We start from the raw sequence: 19,771 nt of genomic DNA on the forward strand, positions 1-19,771 counted from the left end.
GTGTGTGTGTGTGTGTGTGTGTGTGTGTGTGTGTGTGTGTGTGTGTGTGTGTGTGTGTGTGTGCCTGTGTTTGTGTATGTTCGTGTATGCATGCGGCCGTGCGTGCGTGTTGTGTGTGTGCGTTTGCGTGATTGTGCGTGTGCTGGTGCGCACTGTTTTCTTTGCATTAAGCTTTTTTTTCCCCATGAAAATGACTGGGCGCCACCAATCTGGTAATTCTTGATTTACAACCCCCACCCCAAAAAACAACAACAACAAAAAAACACGTTTCTTAAAGTTATACAAAAATATAAGCTTCTGCCATTCCCTGCGACCAACTTTCCCTTTGACCTTAATATAGCTTTTTGTATTTTTACCGATCTTAATGATATCAACTTTTGAAATCTCTCTCGCTTGCTCTCGCTCTCTCTCTTCTTGTTCTTTCCTTTCTTTCTTTCCCCGTTTTTTGTTGTTGTTTTTTCTTTCTTTTTCTCTCTGAAAGATCAGTTTCTTTCCACAAAGTCCGTTCTTTCTTTTATTCTGCCTCAGCGTTGTATAGGTCAGGTGTGTTAGCTTCTAATTTCATAAGCAGAGATTTTTTGAATAATTTACCGGGCGACTATAGAATCCATTTCAATTCAAATAATATTCTGCCAAAGGCTGCTGCATTGTAATGTTCGGCGTAAAACCCAAACAGTCTTCGTTCTGTTGATTCTTTAATTTCAGCCAGATGATTTGATGGTGAATAGACTTCAAATCGAATCAATCCACAAGAAAACCATTCTTTCGTTTCTTTCATGTACTGTTCTTCTTTCCGCCATGCGCACAGAGACGTGTGTGTGAGGCTGGAGCCATGGGTGTTGGGGAGGGGGCTGAGAAAGTGGTGGAGTGAAGGAGGGGGTCGTTTCTTGTGCAGTTTGTGTGCGGTGTGTATGGGGGGTGAGGATGGTGGTGCCAGGTATGGCTGTATGAGAGACAGACAGACATACAGAGGGAGAGACTCTCTCTCTCTCTCTTATATATACATATATATATATATATATATATGTGTGTGTGTGTGTGTGTGTGTGTGTACACTATTCGTTTCGCTTTGTTTACTTCTACACTTTTTTCTCCAAACACTGTTCGTCAAGGAGGCGGTGCTGAGTTCGGACAAATCCATATACGCTACACTACATCTGCTAAGCAGATACCTGACCAGCAGGGTAACCGAAGAGCGGTCAGTCCTTCATTAACGCACCGAAACCCGTCCCAAAAGCGAGAAGACAACAAATCCCAGCTCAATCCGTTCCCTGGAAATATCACCCAATGTCAGTATCGCTTTTTATGTCATATCAGACAGAGAAACATACAAAGCGGATTCTATGGATTTCGGTTCTATACAGGATATGATACAGGGTCCTGCACAATCCACAGAGAGATTGTAGGGAGACGGAACGGGTCGGAATAGAGCCCCCACCCCCACCCCCACCCCTCCTGGCCCACGCTCCCTCCCTCCAAAAAAGATTTAAAAAAACAAAAACAGATAGACAAACAGAAAGAACACAAACGTAAAATACAAAAACAAAAAACAGATGAAGATAGAAAATGGTACCAACGTTGTCTTATAAGCTGCATAAGCATTATAAAAATAATGTGTTATCACATAGAGAGAGAGAGAGAGGGGGGAGGTTCAATCCATTTGTACATCAGCGCAAGAGGACTACAGCTCGCGCAAGGACAGCTGGAACTGAAAGTCAATGTCACTGATTTTGCCCCCAACCCCACCCTCTCTCCCCCTCCCCCACCCCCTTCCCTCCTTCCTACCTCCTTTCACCCTCCCTCTGATTCTCCCGCTTTTGTGTAAAGGTTAATTATCTTTGAATTTCCGGATTTTTCCCTGTAAATAATCAACTCGCTCTTGTTCATAGACAAGCGATTACGCAACAATCTTCTTCCTGTTTCTCTCTCCGTCTCTCCCTCCTTCTCTTCCACTTTTCTCTCTCTCTCTCTCTCTCTCTTTCCTCTTATAAGGTTTTTTTTTCGAAACTTCTGTGCGTTACTGTCAAAATCCAACCGTATTAACTCAAACCTTCGTTCTGGGCACTGTACTGTATTCCGTGTATCTGTGTACAGAGTGTGCTCGATCACAAATCTGAATCTGAGTTCATTAAACAAACGCGTTCATAGATACGGCGGTTAGTAAGCGGAGGAGAGCTTCACTCTCACCCCCTTCAGGGGATGTTACTAACATCAACTGTGGATTCGGGAACAGAGTTTGTTGTCAGATAATTAACATCCGGATATATGCTACAGGCACCAAGGCTTCAGAAAGAAAAACAGAAAACTGGAAAAAGGAGAGGGGGCTGAGGGTCAGGTCAATTCAAACATCTGTAAACAGACAGAAGGGGGATGAAGGATACCTCGCAGCACGCGCGCGCGCACACACACACACACACACACTTACCCCCCCCCCCACCCCAGCCCCCACCACCACCACCCTGACCCTCACTCACCGCCCAGGATAATGAAGTCAAGAAATCAGATTGAAAACACCACAAATAATTGGCTTTCTAAACTAACTTGAGAGATTAATTAACTTTTTGCTTGCGCTCGGCTGTGAACAGAGAAAGCGGTTTGAGCGCGCACGCGCACGCACGCACACACGCACTTACGCGCACACAGAGAGGGAAGGGAGGAGAGAAAGAGGCAGAGACAGAAAAAGAGTATTGTTTTAAGTATGGTTTGAGAAATGCAGAACGCATCAATTCTGCCAAGTTCAAAAGAAAAGGCGCGGAGACACAGAAGCAAAATAACTTGAAATAAAAAGGGAACCCAGAGAGAGAAGAGACAGAAAGAGAGAGAGAGAGAGAAGAGACAGAGAGACATACAGCAGACAGACAGACAGAAAGAAACGGGGAGCAGAGAAACGGAGAGAGGTGAGAGAGGGACAGTGTTGTTTCAATTAACCCAGAAGGCGTTTCGTCAGAGACCATGGAAGACGGCCAATGTCTGTCACCAAGGTCCTGTATGTAGGTGAAGTCCATGAACATTAAAATGCAACACACCTGATGGTCTTCATGGGACATATCTCTCTGTCTATACCCCACCCCCTGCCTCTCTCACACATTTCATATCGGTCATACACACCTGATGTTCTTCATGGGACATATCTCTCTGTCTCTGCCCCACCCCCTGCCTCTCTCACACATTTCATATCGGTCACACACCTGATGGTCTTTACGGGACATATCTCTCTGTCTCTGCCCCACCCCCTGCCTCTCTCACACATTTCATTTCGGTCATACACACCTGATGGTCTTCATGGGACATCTCTCTCTGTCTATGCCCCACCCCCTGCCTCTCTCAACATTTCATATCGGTCATACACACCTGATGGTCTTCATGGGACATATCTCTCTGTCTATACCCCACCCCCTGCCTCTCTCACACATTTCATTTCGGTCATACACACCTGATGGTCTTCATGGGACATATCTCTCTGTCTATGCCCCACCCCCTGCCTCTCTCACACATTTCATTTCGGTCATACACACCTGATGGTCTTCATGGGACATATCTCTCTGTCTATGCCCCACCCCCTGCCTCTCTCAACATTTCATATCGGTCATACACACCTGATGGTCTTCATGGGACATATCTGTCTATGCCCCACCCCCTGCCTCTCTCACACATTTCATTTCGGTCATACACACCTGATGGTCTTCATGGGACATATCTCTCTGTCTATACCCCACCCCCTGCCTCTCTCACACATTTCATTTCGGTCATTTGCCTTCTCTGTGTATCTTTCCTTTTCATCATGTTTAAATGTAATTCACTTGTTTGTTTACTTCGTTTATTAATCTTATTTCGTTTCAGATGTGTTAATGTTTAACACATACCCAGGGAAGGAGAGAAGGTTCTCAAGCAAAGCATCGCTAGCGTGTTTGGTTCAAGCAAAAGTCAGGCATCTGCTCCCCTTCCCATTTTTTTATCTTTTTTTTATTCCAGCAGATGTGGAGCCGCGCATATGGATCAGTCCGTAACCTTTGACACCTCCTTGAAACTGGGGCCAAACTGTCTCTCTTTCTCTCCACCTCTCTTTTTCCAGATGTGTCTTTCTGTCTCTCTTTCCCGGTGGTATCAAACTGCAAATCCCAAAAGGCTTGTTTAGTCAGACGTGGAGGAGGAATTTGTTTAAAGTCTCGTCACACGTACTGGGCATTGTAGACAAAAGCCAAACGTGTCACAAGATTCCACTGTTAAAACAAAATGTGGGAAAAGGTTAAACTAAAACGAAAGGCTACTCAGTTAACCAAACAGAACCAAGCCAAACAAAACAAGACACCCCCCCCCCCCTTCTCTCTCTCCTCTGTCAGTCATTTACTTACTCCCTGTTTTCTTCCCACCCCACCTCTCTCTCTCAACATGCAAACAGTATATATCTGTCCAGCAGTTTTCAAAGATCAAGGTTTCCGCAAGACAGACGAACAGGAAGGCGAGTGGACATAAAAGACAGAGAGACAAAGACAAGCATATACACAGAGTGATGGACATACAAGACAGAGAGAGAGACAAAGACAAGCATATACACAGAGTGATGGACATACAAGACAGAGAGACAAAGACAAGCATATACACAGAGTGATGGACATACAAGACAGAGAGAGAGACAAAGACAAGCATATACACAGAGTGATGGACATACAAGACAGAGAGAGAGAGACAGACAAAGACAAGCATATACACAAAGTGATGGACATACAAGACAGAGAGACAAAGACAAGCATATACACAGAGTGATGGACATACAAGACAGACAGAGAGACAAAGACAAGCATATACACAAAGTGATGGACATACAAGACAGAGAGACAAAGACAAGCACAGACACAAAGTGATGGACATACAAGACAGAGAGACAAAGACAAGCATAGACACAAAGTGATGGACATACAAGACAGAGAGACAAAGACAAGCACAGACACAAAGTGATGGACATACAGAGAGACAAAGACAAGCACAGACACAAAGTGATGGACATACAAGACAGAGAGACAGAGACAAGCACAGACACAAAGTGATGGACATACAAGACAGAGAGACAGAGACAAGCACAGACACAAAGTGATGGACATACAGAGAGACAAAGACAAGCACAGACACAAAGTGATGGACATACAAGACAGATAGAAAGACAAAGACAAGCACAGACACAAAGTGATGGACATACAAGACAGAGAGACAAAGACAAGCATATACACAGAGTGATGGACATACAAGACAGAGAGACAAAGACAAGCACAGACACAAAGTGATGGACATACAAGACAGAGAGACAAAGACAAGCACAGACACAAAGTGATGGACATACAAGACAGAGAGACAAAGACAAGCACAGACACAAAGTGATGGACATACAAGACAGAGAGACAAAGACAAGCACAGACACAAAGTGATGGACATACAGAGAGACAAAGACAAGCACAGACACAAAGTGATGGACATACAAGACAGAGAGACAAAGACAAGCATATACACAGAGTGATGGACATACAAGACAGAGAGACAAAGACAAGCACAGACACAAAGTGATGGACATACAGAGAGACAAAGACAAGCACAGACACAAAGTGATGGACATACAAGACAGAGAGACAGAGACAAGCACAGACACAAAGTGATGGACATACAAGACAGAGAGACAAAGACAAGCACAGACACAAAGTGATGGACATACAGAGAGACAAAGACAAGCACAGACACAAAGTGATGGACATACAAGACAGAGAGACAAAGACAAGCACAGACACAAAGTGATGGACATACAAGACAGACAGAGAGACAAAGACAAGCACAGACACAAAGTGATGGACATACAAGACAGACAGACAGACAAAGTCCAGCATATACACAAAGTGATGGACATACAAGACAGACAGAGAGACAAAGACCAGCATATACACAAAGTGATGGACATACAAGACAGACAAAGAGACAAAGACAAGCATATACACAGAGTAATGGACATACAAGACAGAGAGAGAGACAAAGACAAGCATATACACAGAGTGATGGACATACAAGACAGAGAGAGAGACAAAGACAAGCATATACACAGAGTGATGGACATACAAGACAGACAGAGAGACAAAGACCAGCATATACACAAAGTGATGGACATACAAGACAGAGAGACAAAGACAAGCACAGACACAAAGTGATGGACATACAAGACAGAGAGACAAAGACAAGCACAGACACAAAGTGATGGACATACAAGACAGAGAGACAAAGACAAGCACAGACACAAAGTGATGGACATACAAGACAGAGAGACAAAGACAAGCATATACACAGAGTGATGGACATACAAGACAGAGAGACAAAGACAAGCACAGACACAAAGTGATGGACATACAAGACAGAGAGACAAAGACAAGCACAGACACAAAGTGATGGACATACAGAGAGACAAAGACAAGCACAGACACAAAATGATGGACATACAAGACAGAGAGACAAAGACAAGCATATATACAGAGTGATGGACATACAAGACAGAGAGAGAGACAAAGACAAGCATATACACAAAGTGATGGGCATACAAGACAGATAGACAAAGACAAGCACAGACACAAAGTGATGGACATACAAGACAGAGAGACAAAGACAAGCATAGACACAAAGTGATGGACATACAAGACAGAGAGACAAAGACAAGCATGGACACAAAGTGATGGACATACAAGACAGAGAGACAAAGACAAGAACAGACACAAAGTGATGGACATACAAGACAGAGAGACAAAGACAAGCACAGACACACAGTGACAGGCACGGTCTGAGAGCGGCCGTCAAGAGTGGAACACTGAAGCAGACAGTCCGGTCACAAACTGTACAGAGGAGACAGCTTGTTGGCCTCCTGGACAAACAGTTACTGTATCAAGCTGTCGTAGTACCACTCAGCTTCATCAGTCACTCGTCTCTGTCTCTCTCTCTCTCCGTTTCCCCGCCCCCCACCCCCACCCCTCTGTTTCCCCGCCCCCCACCCCCACCCCTCTGTTTCCCCGCCCGCCCCCCCTCTGTTTCCCCGCCCCCCACCCCCACCCCTCTGTTTCCCCGCCCCCCGCCCCCCACCCCTCTGTTTCCCCGCCCGCCCCCCCCTCTGTTTCCCCGCCCGCCCCCCACCCCTCTGTTTCCCCGCCTCCCACCCCCACCCCTCTGTTTCTCCGCCTCCCACCATCTCTCTCTGTTTCTCTGTCCCTACCCTTCTCTCTCACCTACTCTCTCTCTGTGATGTTATTGATAGCTATATAATACGCCTCTCTCCCTCTCCCACGTTACCCATATTTTCTCTCTCTCTCTCTCTCTCTCTCTCTCTCTCTCCCTTCTCTCTTCTCTTCTCTCTCATTTCATCTTTACCATTCTCTCCTTTACTCTCTCCACTCTCGTCCCCACCCTCTGGCTTTCTCGTTTTATTTCAATTTCTCTATTTTTTTCTTAAGCTTTTCTTTCTTAATTTTGTACCCCAGGGCTGGGTGGAGAAAAGCTGCTTGTTTTTGTGCTTATCTCAATACCCAGGAAAATGCAATATCGTTAGTTCGTTCTTTCTCGAAGTTTTTGCGAAAGTCACACACTACACCTAGCCAGTCCATCGCACGTGCGGCATGTGTCAACAAAGAAGTTCATGTCACTGACAAGGTTACGACGCCTGCACACCACTGTCAGTCTCTGGACTGAAAAGGGACACCCCACACACCCACCGCCTGCCTTACCCCTCTGTCTGTCCCTCCACACCTTTCTGTTTGACCAGCCACACCTTTCTGTCAGTGTGGGGCAGGCATTGCCACATTTTCTTTAACACATTCTCCTCTTCTTTTTTCTTTCTAAGCCTGAGAACAGATAAATTGTAACAACAACAACAAATCGTTCTCTAGGGTGTGAGAACAAAGACTTCGTGCACGTTTGTTCTTCCCTGAACATTGTTTTTCTTTGTTTGTGTTTTAGTCACACGAAGGTTTGTAGTTACCAAGATGATCTGTAAATTGGGAAAGTGAGTTCTTCACATTTGTTTTTACAAGTGAGGGGTGGTGGTGGAGGGGGATTAGGTGGAGAAGGGTAGGGGGAGGAGGAAGGGGGAATGTCAGTCAAGGTTGACACTGGCCGTGGATTATAAATTCTCAGATTTTTCTCTAGTTTGTCCTCTTTCTTTTCTTCTTTTTTTTAATTTGTTGTTTTTGAGGGGTGGGGGCTCAGTGGACTTTTTGTTATTGTTTCGTTTCGGGTTCGGTTGTTTTTTCTTTCGTTGTGTGTGTGTGTGTGTGTGTGTGTTTTATTTTATCTTCGTTACTAATTTCTTTGTTGTTTCGGGGAAAAGTTGGGGCATGTTTTGTTTCGATTAATTTTTTATCTTTATTTTTACTTGTTTTCTTGTTTGTTCGTTTTTGTGCGGGGAAAGGGGGGTTGGGAAAGGGGGGGGGGCATTTTGTTTATTGTCTCCCGCCTTACCCACTTTGCTCTGTCTTTTTCTGGTGTGTGTGTGTTTACTCTTTTTCCACAGAGGAGACTCCAGTCTACCGGAAACATTTCCACACGCATGGCAGGACATCCCTGATGGTGGTTCTTTCCTCCTTGTTCCCCTGTTTCATTCGTCCCCATATTTCGTCCCCCCCCCCCCCCACCCCCACACACACACACCCGCTCTTGTCTATTCGGCCTCAGTCGCAGTGCACAATGGGTCCGTGTCTCTGTAAGACATTCCAACATGGAATTGCCTGCCTGCGGACATCGTCACCACAATGCTTCGATTAAAAAAAACCGCTTTTGTTTGTTTGTTCCTTCGTTTCTTTGTTTCTGTCTCCCTGAACCTGCATCACTGTGGTTATCCAGCCACTATAGTCTTTGTTTCTGTCTCCCAAAACCTGCATCACTGTGGTTATCCAGCCCCTATAGTCATTTCTTTCTCTTCTCTGTTCGTTCTTCTAAAAAAAATTGTACGTTGACACAAAACAGGGAATCGAACAGCCAATAGTATTTGACTTGTGTGTGCGCGCGCGCTTGCGCGCGCGTATGTGTGTGCGTGCGTACGTATGTGTGTGTGCGTGCTTATGTGTGTGTGTTTGGTCGGTTCTAATGTGTGTTAAATGTACGCCGCATTCAGGAACGTCGCTTTATCGTCTCATGCAAGAGACTAGCACTCAGGCCAGCAACCCACAAACCCATGGAGAAGGGATGTAGGTAGCAGGGATGGGGGGGGGGGGGAGACGGAGTTTACTCCTTGGAACTGGAGCTTTCTCGTTGGGTGATCTGCTCCCTGGCCTGGCCGTTCCACAAGGTGATGCTGGCGGAGAGAGCGTGGGTGGAGGAATCTGCAGGTAGCAACGCACCACCCCCTTACAGTAACACACACTCTCTCTCTCTCTCTCTCTCTCTCTCTCTCTCTCTCTCTCTCTCTCTACTCTTTCTCTGTTTCTGATAAAGCTCTTTCCTTGGGGCCTCAACAATATCCCTGATTATTTTCTGTTTCTACATAAACGCGTGGACGAAAACATGGATGGTAGATGGATGCTGGCTGACTACGATCAGTTTTGACAAAACTATATGCTTTTAGTACCATTTTCATTATTAAAACTAATAAAGATACAAACACTGGCGTGTTACTTTGTGACATTTTTGAGTGAGAAAAACCAATAAAATCGCTGTCGAAAGCCTACCCCAAACGATGATGCAGGAAAAAAACAAAAAAACACACAAAAAAAACACGTTTCAACTGGTTTGCACTGCGGTACTGCGAATGGAACGAAGTAGAAAAGAAAACTTCAGTTTTCCCTCCCCCACTTTTAATCACAATAATGAAAGGAATTTGCCACCACAGATGCAGTCAGAACACTGGCTGAGTTAACACTAGGCCTGTCTGACGACTCTGCTTTGTTGTCTGCCAGCTGTGGCCCTTCAGGATCCACATCAGGGAAACAGACAGAGAGAGAGAGAGAGAGAGAGAGAGAGAGAGAGAGAGAGAGAGAGAGCGTATGTGTGTGTGTGTGTGTGTGGGGGGGTGCGTGATTCTTTGAGTGTACGTGCGTGCAGGTTTGTGTGCGTGTGTGTGCGTTAGTGTGTGTATGTGCGCGCGCACACGTGCGTATGCGTGCGTGCACGTACAGACACGACGTGCTTTCTCTCTCTCTCTCTCTCTGGGTTCCAAAGGGAAGTTGAAATGCATTTTTTATTCAACTGCAAAGCATATGATAATATTCGTGAAAAATGTGTTGTTTTCAGAACAAGTGCTGAAAAGAGTATAGATAATAATTATCAATGATGTTGAAAATGAATCACGATGACGATACAGTAAGATCACTGGCAAAGTACATTGCTAAAACCTATAGTATTCGAAAGAAGAGTAATTCGTGTCAATAGCTTAACTACGTTGATAGAAAAAGAATGTTTTTGTATTCATGAACTAAGAAAATGGATGGCCGAGCGTTAGTTCATTTGACTCCAAATATGTTTCTTTTCTGTTGTATTTTTTGTTTCATTCTTTTCATCATCATTGTTCTGATTTGCACCCCCATGTCACTAGAGCTGTGTAGCCAATGACACTGAACCTTCTCTCTTGCGCGCGCTTGTTTGTTTGTGTGTGTGTGTGTGTGTGTGTGTGTGTGTGTGTGTGTGTGTGTGTGTGTGTGTGTATGTGTGTGTGTGTGTGTGTGTGTGTGTGTGTGTGTGTGTGTGTGCGTGTGGGTTTTCTTTTCTTTGTTTTTCTTTCTTTTGTGTGTGTGTGTGTGTGTGCGCGCGCGCGCGCGTTCTATCTCTGTGACAGCCGCCTTTTCCAGGTTGGGTGGCTGACAGAGTCACAGAGGAAGCAGAGGGGGTGGGGGGGAGTGGGAGGAAAGAGGGTGGTCCACCGAAGACAAGATAATGAATCCATGATGAAACGCTAACGGCCCATCATCACCACCACAACCCTTCTGAAGGAGAGGGACCGGGGAGGGGGGGGGGGGGCAGCAGGATGTTGCAATGTCAGTGTGCATCAAGACCTATCCTCACACCCCTTACGTTTCCATCCATACCCCCATACACACACACACACTCACACACTCACCACCACCACCCCCGCACCCCATACTGTCCAGTTTAGCTGACAGAGTGAACGTTCTCGGCCTGTGAAGTATTGCCTGTTAGCGGAAGCCACTCCCAACAACTGACCAAAGCAACACAACAAGTTGCGTGAACGAACAGTCGAGACGGATTTCCAGAAGAAACTATCGGTTTTCACACGTCTTCTTCCCGATCTGAAAAACAGCTTCCACACACGCTCCCACCGACTGGTAAACACAGAAACAAACGCTCAGACGTTCATAAATCTCTCAGTGATTCACACACACACACACACACACACACACACACACACACACACACACACACACACAAACCAAAAAACATACACACACTCCTTGTCCAGGTATCATTTTGACCAACACCAAACTATTGTCAGTGTCATAGAAGGCGCTTGTCGAGTGGAAATTCCCTTTGGTCTTCTTTGTCTCAAGCAGGCAGATTTATGAATACACTTGTAAGGCAAAACAAAACACAGCCAGTCAAGCAACTGCGGCCAGTGAAGGATTTCAACTATGATTACTTAACACTTCTTTTGCAATATGTGCTACACACCTCCTCGTATCTTCTTTTAACTTTTTTCCCCAATGGTTACCAACGGGGTTATGAGATCAAAACAATTACGCAATAAATATGTTTGGCCAAGAACGCAATATCCGCTGGAGAGATCGTCGCGTAACAACAGAAATAAGTAGATATTCAAAAAACAAAAAGCAAAAACTGAGCCATCATGTTCAATTTTCAAACGTGGTTTCTGCAAAAACACAGCTTTTCAGTGTCAGGTTTGAAGACTACTTTAACAACCTACATTCACTTCAGTTCCGAATTAGGTAAATATATGAACAAACAAATATTGAATTAAAGCATATTTCCAACAAAGATCTACAAGCACGGAGCACTTGGGGTTTAATGGGGTGTTCTCCGTACACTCATTAGCTCGGAATCGGGTTTGTGCTGTAGCGTATTGCGAAGGCCTACATCCCCACACAGTGTGCACACAAACGTCGAGAATGAAGGTCGGTTGCTAGGTAGTGCTCTGGAAACTTTCTTTCTTTCTTCTTTCTTTTACGTTCGACAGCTACGCAGTCAGGGTCGAAGTCCGAGGGATGCCACAAACTCGGACGTCCGGCGAAGATCGGCTACCGTCCCCCAGAGCTTGGTGTTGAGGTCAGCACCCCCAGGCCAGGACTGCTGCCGCATCTTCTCATACAGGGGGCAGTCTTGGAGAATATGGGATGGGGTCTGGTCAGCCTGGCCGCAATCACATAGGGATGTGGCTGCCACTCCAATCCTCTTTAGGTGTGCTCGGAGGTCGCAGTGTCCTGTGCGAAGGTGGTAGATGGTAGTCTGGTGTCTCCTCTCCAGTGTCCTGATGGGATCCTGGTGTGCCTGGTAGCCTCCGTTCAGGGTGACCCAGCCTCTTCGGAATCTGCTGCGGAGGAGAGTTTTGCTTCCTCATACGTGGCAGGAACGGTTGGCAAGGTGGTCTGCACGCTCGTTGCCTACATGTGCAGGCACCCACTGGAGGGTCGTTGGGGCTGTTTGGGTAAGGGTTGCGAGGGAGGCCTTAAGGGACTGGATCAGTGGACCAGGATCAGGGGAAACAAGACTTGGGACTGAATCTGTGACTGTCTTCAAAGCAAATCGTGAAATGTAAATCTGAACTGGGTGTGCTCGATGCAGAGAGGGGAGGGAGGATGGGGGGAGAGCACGTTCTTGTATGCGAGTATCTGCTGGAGTGAAGAACAGTTGGGGGATGAAGGGAGGGGAAGGGATTACCCAAGTTATTTTGTTGTGGATGATGGTGTGTTTTGTTTTTGTTTTTTACTCCATATAACATTTTGCTTTTACCTATTTGAATGCAAAATCTGCTCAAATGGACACACACGCGAGCAATTTCTGCGTTTCTACAAAACTTTATGAAAAGAACAACAACAACAAATCAACAAAAACAAAAAGAGCACGTGTCAGCTCGTGATCCAAGTATCTCCACAGTGTGCGACCCAGTCAGTCAGCTCAAGGGTCAACACAGCGTCCTCCAGCCAGCCTGTGAAGGGGGCACCCGAGTATCACAGAGGATCTTTCCACCCTGGTACAGCCCTTCCCCCGTCACTGGCCGAGTGGCCATGTGTTACTCACCAGCCGATTAGGTTTCCTCCCCTTGATGGGCTGATAACTTGCACGGGGACAGTGCAACCTGTCGCCAACAGCCAAAATACCTCCGCAGAGCAGCCGTGAGGAGAGTCAAGAGCGTAAATTGATCGTCGTTGAATGTCGATAGTGCTCTTCAGAGAAAGGGTAGGGGGGCGGCGACTAGAAACCGAGCCTGCAACTGGAAATAGAAGCATCTGCATGTATGTGGAATTAACCAGCAGATTGTGTGTGTGTGTGTGTGTGTGTGTGTGTGTGTGTGTGTGTGTGTGTGTGTGTGTGTGTGTGTGTGTGTGTGTGTGAGATACATGTTGTAGCGTCATGTACGTATGCCGGGGGGTGGGGGGGTGCGGGCGAGGGAGGGGCGGGGGAGGCGATAGGGGGAAGGGACGGAGGACGCTCAGCAGTCGTTGACAGACGGTCAATTGATCATCAGTGAAAGACTATAGTACACCAGTGGAGCGACGGGAATTTTTTGTAGAAGGAATGGGGTGCGAAAAGGTCATTTCTGGATGGGTGAAAGGTGTGAGGAAGGGTGGGGAGGACAAAGTGTGTGTGTGTGTGTGTGTGTGTGTGTGTGTGGAAGGGGGAGGTAAGTTTCCATTTACGCATGTATGTATCAAGTTATGCGTGTCCGGTGAAAGGGAAGTGCGCGTGGGATGTACAGAAGTGGGTTTGCGCCCAAAGTGTCCACATTTCCCCAATAAAGAATTCGGTACTCCGCCACCATGTCTTGTATTCTCTTGCCAACTCGCCACCTAACAGCGGAACAAACATTCCACGATAGCCTACGTCGGTCACATGAACGAGAGGACTGATTTCAATCTGCGGATTGTTACAGGCATCCACTTGAAAGAGATGATCTATACATTTTTTTATGTGAGCTGTTTTGCTTTCTTTGTCACTGTGGCTTCTGCATTTTCTAAACGTCAGGTATGTTTGCGTTTTCGACACTGCTGCAGCATTTTTCGTAAACAAGTACACGAAAAGACAAACAAAACGAATGAATAAATAAATATTTGTACCAAAGCTCTGTCACTCCGGTTATATATTTAGCTTTGTATTATTCATGAGGTAAAATCTACCCGCAAGCCACACACGCGAGCACAAGCAAATTTTGTTTTACCAAACTTACAAAAAAAAAAAAAAAAAGAAAAAAGAAAGAAAGAAAGATCCGAAGACTGGTAGCAGTGGCCCTATTTCTTCACGGAGACCCATCACTGACGAAGTAGCGATGTCTTACCAGCTGATTATGTTTCCTCCCCCAACAGGGCCGATAACTCGCACAAGGACAACGTAACATGTCGCTAACAGGCGAACTGCTTCCGCTCAACAGCAAGAAATGATCGCAAACTGATAATCGATGAAAGACGAAAGCAAACCGCTGGGGTGACGTTCAGTATTCAAACGGGGAAAAATCTTGTGCTTGGAAAACATTGTGTGAAGGGGAGAGAGCAGAGAACGAAGAACATTTTGTTTGGGCGTTGATAGAGAGTGCATCACGTTACGCGTGATTCCATGAGTGCCTGGTAAAGAGGTGTCTGAAAGGGGTGTGCGGGGTTATGTACGAGTCTGGGTATTATCCATCCCCCTGGGTATGTGTGTCCAGCTTCCTGGCACAAATGCTGACCATTTCCTCAATAAAGAGAACAAACTTTTGTCTTCTCTCTTTGTCTCCCCTCTCGTCTCACCAGTTATCGTCTCCCTTTGTCTCTGTCTCCCCTCTCGTCTCACCAGTTATCTCCCTCTGTCTCTGTCTCCCCTCTCGTCTCAACAGATATCGTCTCCCTCTGTCTCTGTCTCCCCTCTCGTCTCACCAGTTATCGTCTTCCTCTGTCTCTGTCTCCCCTCTCGTCTCACCAGTTATCGTCTCCCACTGTCTCCCTCTCGTCTCACCAGTTATCGTCTCCCTCTGTCTCTCCTCTCGTCTCACCAGTTATCGTCTCCCTCTCGTCTCACCAGTTATCGTCTCCCTCTGTCTCTCCTCTCGTCTCACCAGTTATCGTCTCCCTCTCGTCTCACCAGTTATCGTCTCCCTCTCGTCTCACCTGTTATCGTCTCTGTCTCCCCTCTCATCTCACCAGTTATCGTCTCCCTCTGTCTCTGTCTCCCCTCTCGTCTCACCAGTTATCGTCTCTGTCTCTCCTCTCATCTCACCAGTTATCGTCTCCCTCTGTCTCCCCTCTCGTCTCACCAGTTATCGTCTCCCTCTGTCTCCCCTCTCGTCTCACCAGTTATCGTCTCTGTCTCTCCTCTCATCTCACCAGTTATCGTCTCCCTCTGTCTCCCCTCTCGTCTCACCAGTTATCGTCTCCCTCTGTCTCCCCTCTCGTCTCACCAGTTATCGTCTCCCTCTGTCTCTCCTCTCATCTCACCAGTTATCGTCTCCCTCTGTCTCCCCTCTCGTCTCACCAGTTATCGTCTCCCTCTGTCTCCCCTCTCGTCTCACCAGTTATCGTCTCCCTCTGTCTCCCCTCTCGTCTCACCAGTTATCGTCTCCCTCTGTCTCCCCTCTCGTCTCACCAGTTATCGTCTCCCTCTGTCTCTCCTCTCCTCTCACCAGTTATCGTCTCCCTCTGTCTCCCCTCTCGTCTCACCAGTTATCGTCTCCCTCTGTCTCCCCTCTCGTCTCACCAGTTATCGTCTCCCTCTGTCTCCCCTCTCGTCTCACCAGTTATCGTCTCCCTCTGTCTCCCCTCTCGTCTCACCAGTTATCGTCTCCCTCTGTCTCCCCTCTCGTCTCACCAGTTATCGTCTCCCTCTGTCTCCCCTCTCGTCTCACCAGTTATCGTCTCCCTCTGTCTCCCCTCTCGTCTCACCAGTTATCGTCTCCCTCTGTCTCTCCTCTCGTCTCACCAGTTATCGTCTCCCTCTGTCTCCCCTCTCGTCTCACCAGTTATCGTCTCCCTCTGTCTCTCCTCTCGTCTCACCAGTTATCGTCTCCCTCTGTCTCCCCTCTCGTCTCACCAGTTATCGTCTCCCTCTGTCTCCCCTCTCGTCTCACCAGTTATCGTCTCCCTCTGTCTCCCCTCTCGTCTCACCAGTTATCGTCTCCCTCTGTCTCTCCTCTCCTCTCACCAGTTATCGTCTCCCTCTGTCTCCCCTCTCGTCTCACCAGTTATCGTCTCCCTCTGTCTCCCCTCTCGTCTCACCAGTTATCGTCTCCCTCTGTCTCCCCTCTCGTCTCACCAGTTATCGTCTCCCTCTGTCTCTCCTCTCCTCTCACCAGTTATCGTCTCCCTCTGTCTCCCCTCTCGTCTCACCAGTTATCGTCTCCCTCTGTCTCTCCTCTCCTCTCACCAGTTATCGTCTCCCTCTGTCTCCCCTCTCGTCTCACCAGTTATCGTCTCCCTCTGTCTCCCCTCTCGTCTCACCAGTTATCGTCTCCCTCTGTCTCCCCTCTCGTCTCACCAGTTATCGTCTCCCTCTGTCTCCCCTCTCGTCTCACCAGTTATCGTCTCCCTCTGTCTCCCCTCTCGTCTCACCAGTTATCGTCTCCCTCTGTCTCCCCTCTCGTCTCACCAGTTATCGTCTCCCACTGTCTCCCCTCTCGTCTCATCTCACCAGTTATCGTCTCTGTCTCTCCTCTCATCTCACCAGTTATCGTCTCTGTCTCTCCTCTCATCTCACCAGTTATCGTCTCTCTCTGTCTTCTTATCTACACCAAACCATTGTCTGCTATGAAACTCACAACCCTAACTCCCGAAATGCGACTCTTACTCTACCCAAGCCAAGAATAGACCTTTATAAATCGAGTTTGGCATATTCCGGCATGCACTGCTGGAACAATCTCCCCAAACACCTCAAAGAACCCTTTTCCAACACAACATTCAAAGAGAAACTTGGACAGTACATGCGTGCCAAAAGCCAGACCGAAAATCTGGTATAATATTGTCACTGACAATCCTTACAAACTATGTCGAAATGCATCAATCAGTTGATAACGTATCACGCCATATAATATTATTTCAGAGATTTTCTCTTTACAGTGGACACAAGCAAACGAAATCAAACTCTAGTCTGGTCACGTCTACGATTCTGTATACTTACATGTATTACAAATTGTGAACCACCCTCACCCAACTCTTTTTTTTTTTCTTCTTTTTTCCCCACACTGGCATATCTTTACATCTCTGTCTGTCTGTCTGTCTGTCTGTCTGTCTCTCTCTCCCCTCTGTCTCTCCCTCTCTCTGTCTTTCACATAATGTGTCTATCTGTCCATATCCCTATTACCCGTCGCCTTATTTGCTGCCTTTTATGTCTCTTACATCTGTGTTTAAAATTTTATCGTTACTTTTCTGTGTTAATTTCACTTGAATCATTCATGTGTAGCATTCATGCTAGGGTTTTGTTGTTGTTTTTCCCTTGGTGTGTGTGTGTGTGTGTGTGTGTGTGTGTGTGTGTGTGTGTGTGTGTGTGTGTGTGTGTGTGTGTGTGTGTGTGTGTGTGTGTGTGTGTGTGTGTGTGTGTGTGTGTGTGTGTGTGTGTGTGTGTTTGTGTGTGTGTGTTACTCGCTTCCGTTCCGTACAGATGTGAGTGATGTTGTGTCTCTCAGTTTGACGCTGTGTTATACTAGTACATTATACATGTATTAAGTATTCAGTATAACTACATTTATATGCGTACATGTTTGTGTGTCTCTTAGAACAACGGCAGATGTGTAAGTCGGCCAAAGTGCTAATATCTTCACCGTTGGAAAATAAAGATTCATTCATTCATTCATTCATTCCGTCTCCCCTCTCGTCTCACCTGTTATCGTCTCCCTCTGTCTCTGTCTCCCCTCTCGTCTCACCAGTTATCGTCTCCCTCTCGTCTCACCAGTTATCGTCTCCCTCTATCTCTGTCTCCCCTCTCGTCTCACCAGTTATCGTCTCCCTTTGTCTCTGTCTCCCCTCTCGTCTCACCAGTTATCGTCTCCCTCTGTCTCTGTCTCCCCTCTCGTCTCACCAGTTATCGTCTCCCTCTGTCTCTGTCTCCCCTCTCGTCTCACCAGTTATCGTCTCCCTTTGTCTCTGTCTCCCCTCTCGTCTCACCAGTTATCGTCTCCCTCTGTCTCTGTCTCCCCTCTCGTCTCACCAGTTATCGTCTCCCTCTGTCTGTCTCCCCTCTCGTCTCACCAGTTATCGTCTCCCTCTGTCTCCCTCTCGTCTCACCAGTTATCGTCTCCCTCTGTCTCCCTCTCGTCTTACCAGTTATCGTCTCCCTCTGTCTCCCTCTCGTCTCACTAGTTATCTCCCTCTGTCTCTGTCTCCCCTCTCGTCTCACCAGTTATCGTCTCCCTCTGTCTCCCCTCTCGTCTCACCAGTTATCGTCTCCCTCTGTCTCTGTCTCCCTCTCGTCTCACTAGTTATCTCCCTCTGTCTCTGTCTCCCCTCTCGTCTCACCAGTTATCGTCTCCCTCTGTCTCTGTCTCCCCTCTCGTCTCACCAGTTATCGTCTCCCTCTGTCTCTGTCTCCCTCTCGTCTCACCAGTTATCTCCCTCTGTCTCTATCTCCCCTCTCGTCTCACTAGTTATCTCCCTCTGTCTCTGTCTCCCCTCTCGTCTCACCAGTTATCGTCTCCCTCTGTCTCTATCTCCCCTCTCGTCTCACCAGTTATCGTCTCCCTCTGTCTCTGTCTCCCCTCTCGTCTCACCAGTTATCGTCTCCCTCTGTCTCTATCTCCCCTCTCGTCTCACCAGTTATCGTCTCCCTCTGTCTCTGTCTCCCCTCTCGTCTCACCAGTTATCGTCTCCCTCTGTCTCCCCTCTCGTCTCACCAGTTATCGTCTCCCTCTGTCTCTGTCTCCCCTCTCGTCTCACCAGTTATCGTCTCCCTCTGTCTCCCCTCTCGTCTCACCAGTTATCGTCTCCCTCTGTCTCTGTCTCCCCTCTCGTCTCACCAGTTATCGTCTCCCTCTGTCTCCCCTCTCGTCTCACCAGTTATCGTCTCCCTCTGTCTCTCCTCTCATCTCACCAGTTATCGTCTCCCTCTGTCTCCCCTCTCGTCTCACCAGTTATCGTCTCCCTCTGTCTCCCCTCTCGTCTCACCAGTTATCGTCTCCCTCTGTCTCCCCTCTCGTCTCACCAGTTATCGTCTCTGTCTCCCCTCTCGTCTCACCAGTTATCGTCTCCCTCTGTCTCTGTCTCCCCTCTCGTCTCACCAGTTATCGTCTCCCTCTGTCTCTGTCTCCCCTCTCGTCTCACCAGTTATCGTCTCCCTCTGTCTCCCCTCTCGTCTCACCAGTTATCGTCTCCCACTGTCTCCCCTCTCGTCTCATCTCACCAGTTATCGTCTCCCTCTGTCTCTGTCTCTCCTCTCATCACACCCGTTATCGCCTCCTTTGTCTCCCCTCTCGTCTCACCAGTTATCGTCTCCCTCTAGTCTCACCAGTTATCAGTGGCGCTGACAGCGACACACCTGTGGAGACGTCCACTCCAGAAATAGTCGACGATCAGCTTACTGATCCCCGTCACATAAACAAGCCGGTTATCTTCGATCTACGGATGCCAAAGCGCAACAAGAGATGCGTAATTTCTGATCATCTGTCTCCTCCGTTTGTCAT

General features: G+C 47.3%; 1 protein-coding gene, 1 long non-coding RNA gene and 1 pseudogene across 2 annotated transcripts in view; 2 read left to right on the plus strand and 1 right to left on the minus strand.

Annotated features, from left to right (window-relative positions):
• LOC143295864 (uncharacterized) overlaps positions 1–13,226 on the plus strand; it is a 28,880-nt pseudogene extending 15,654 nt beyond the window's left edge.
• Positions 1–19,771, plus strand: part of LOC143276326 (terepressin/terephysin-like) — an 88,278-nt gene that overhangs the window by 53,025 nt on the left and 15,482 nt on the right. The window lies entirely within an intron of this gene.
• The window catches only part of LOC143276342 (uncharacterized), a 102,729-nt gene that overhangs the window by 45,154 nt on the left and 37,804 nt on the right, over positions 1–19,771 (minus strand). The window lies entirely within an intron of this gene.

The sequence above is a fragment of the Babylonia areolata genome, chromosome 2 (assembly GCF_041734735.1).
Source record: "Babylonia areolata isolate BAREFJ2019XMU chromosome 2, ASM4173473v1, whole genome shotgun sequence".
Taxonomy (NCBI): domain Eukaryota; kingdom Metazoa; phylum Mollusca; class Gastropoda; order Neogastropoda; family Buccinidae; genus Babylonia; species Babylonia areolata.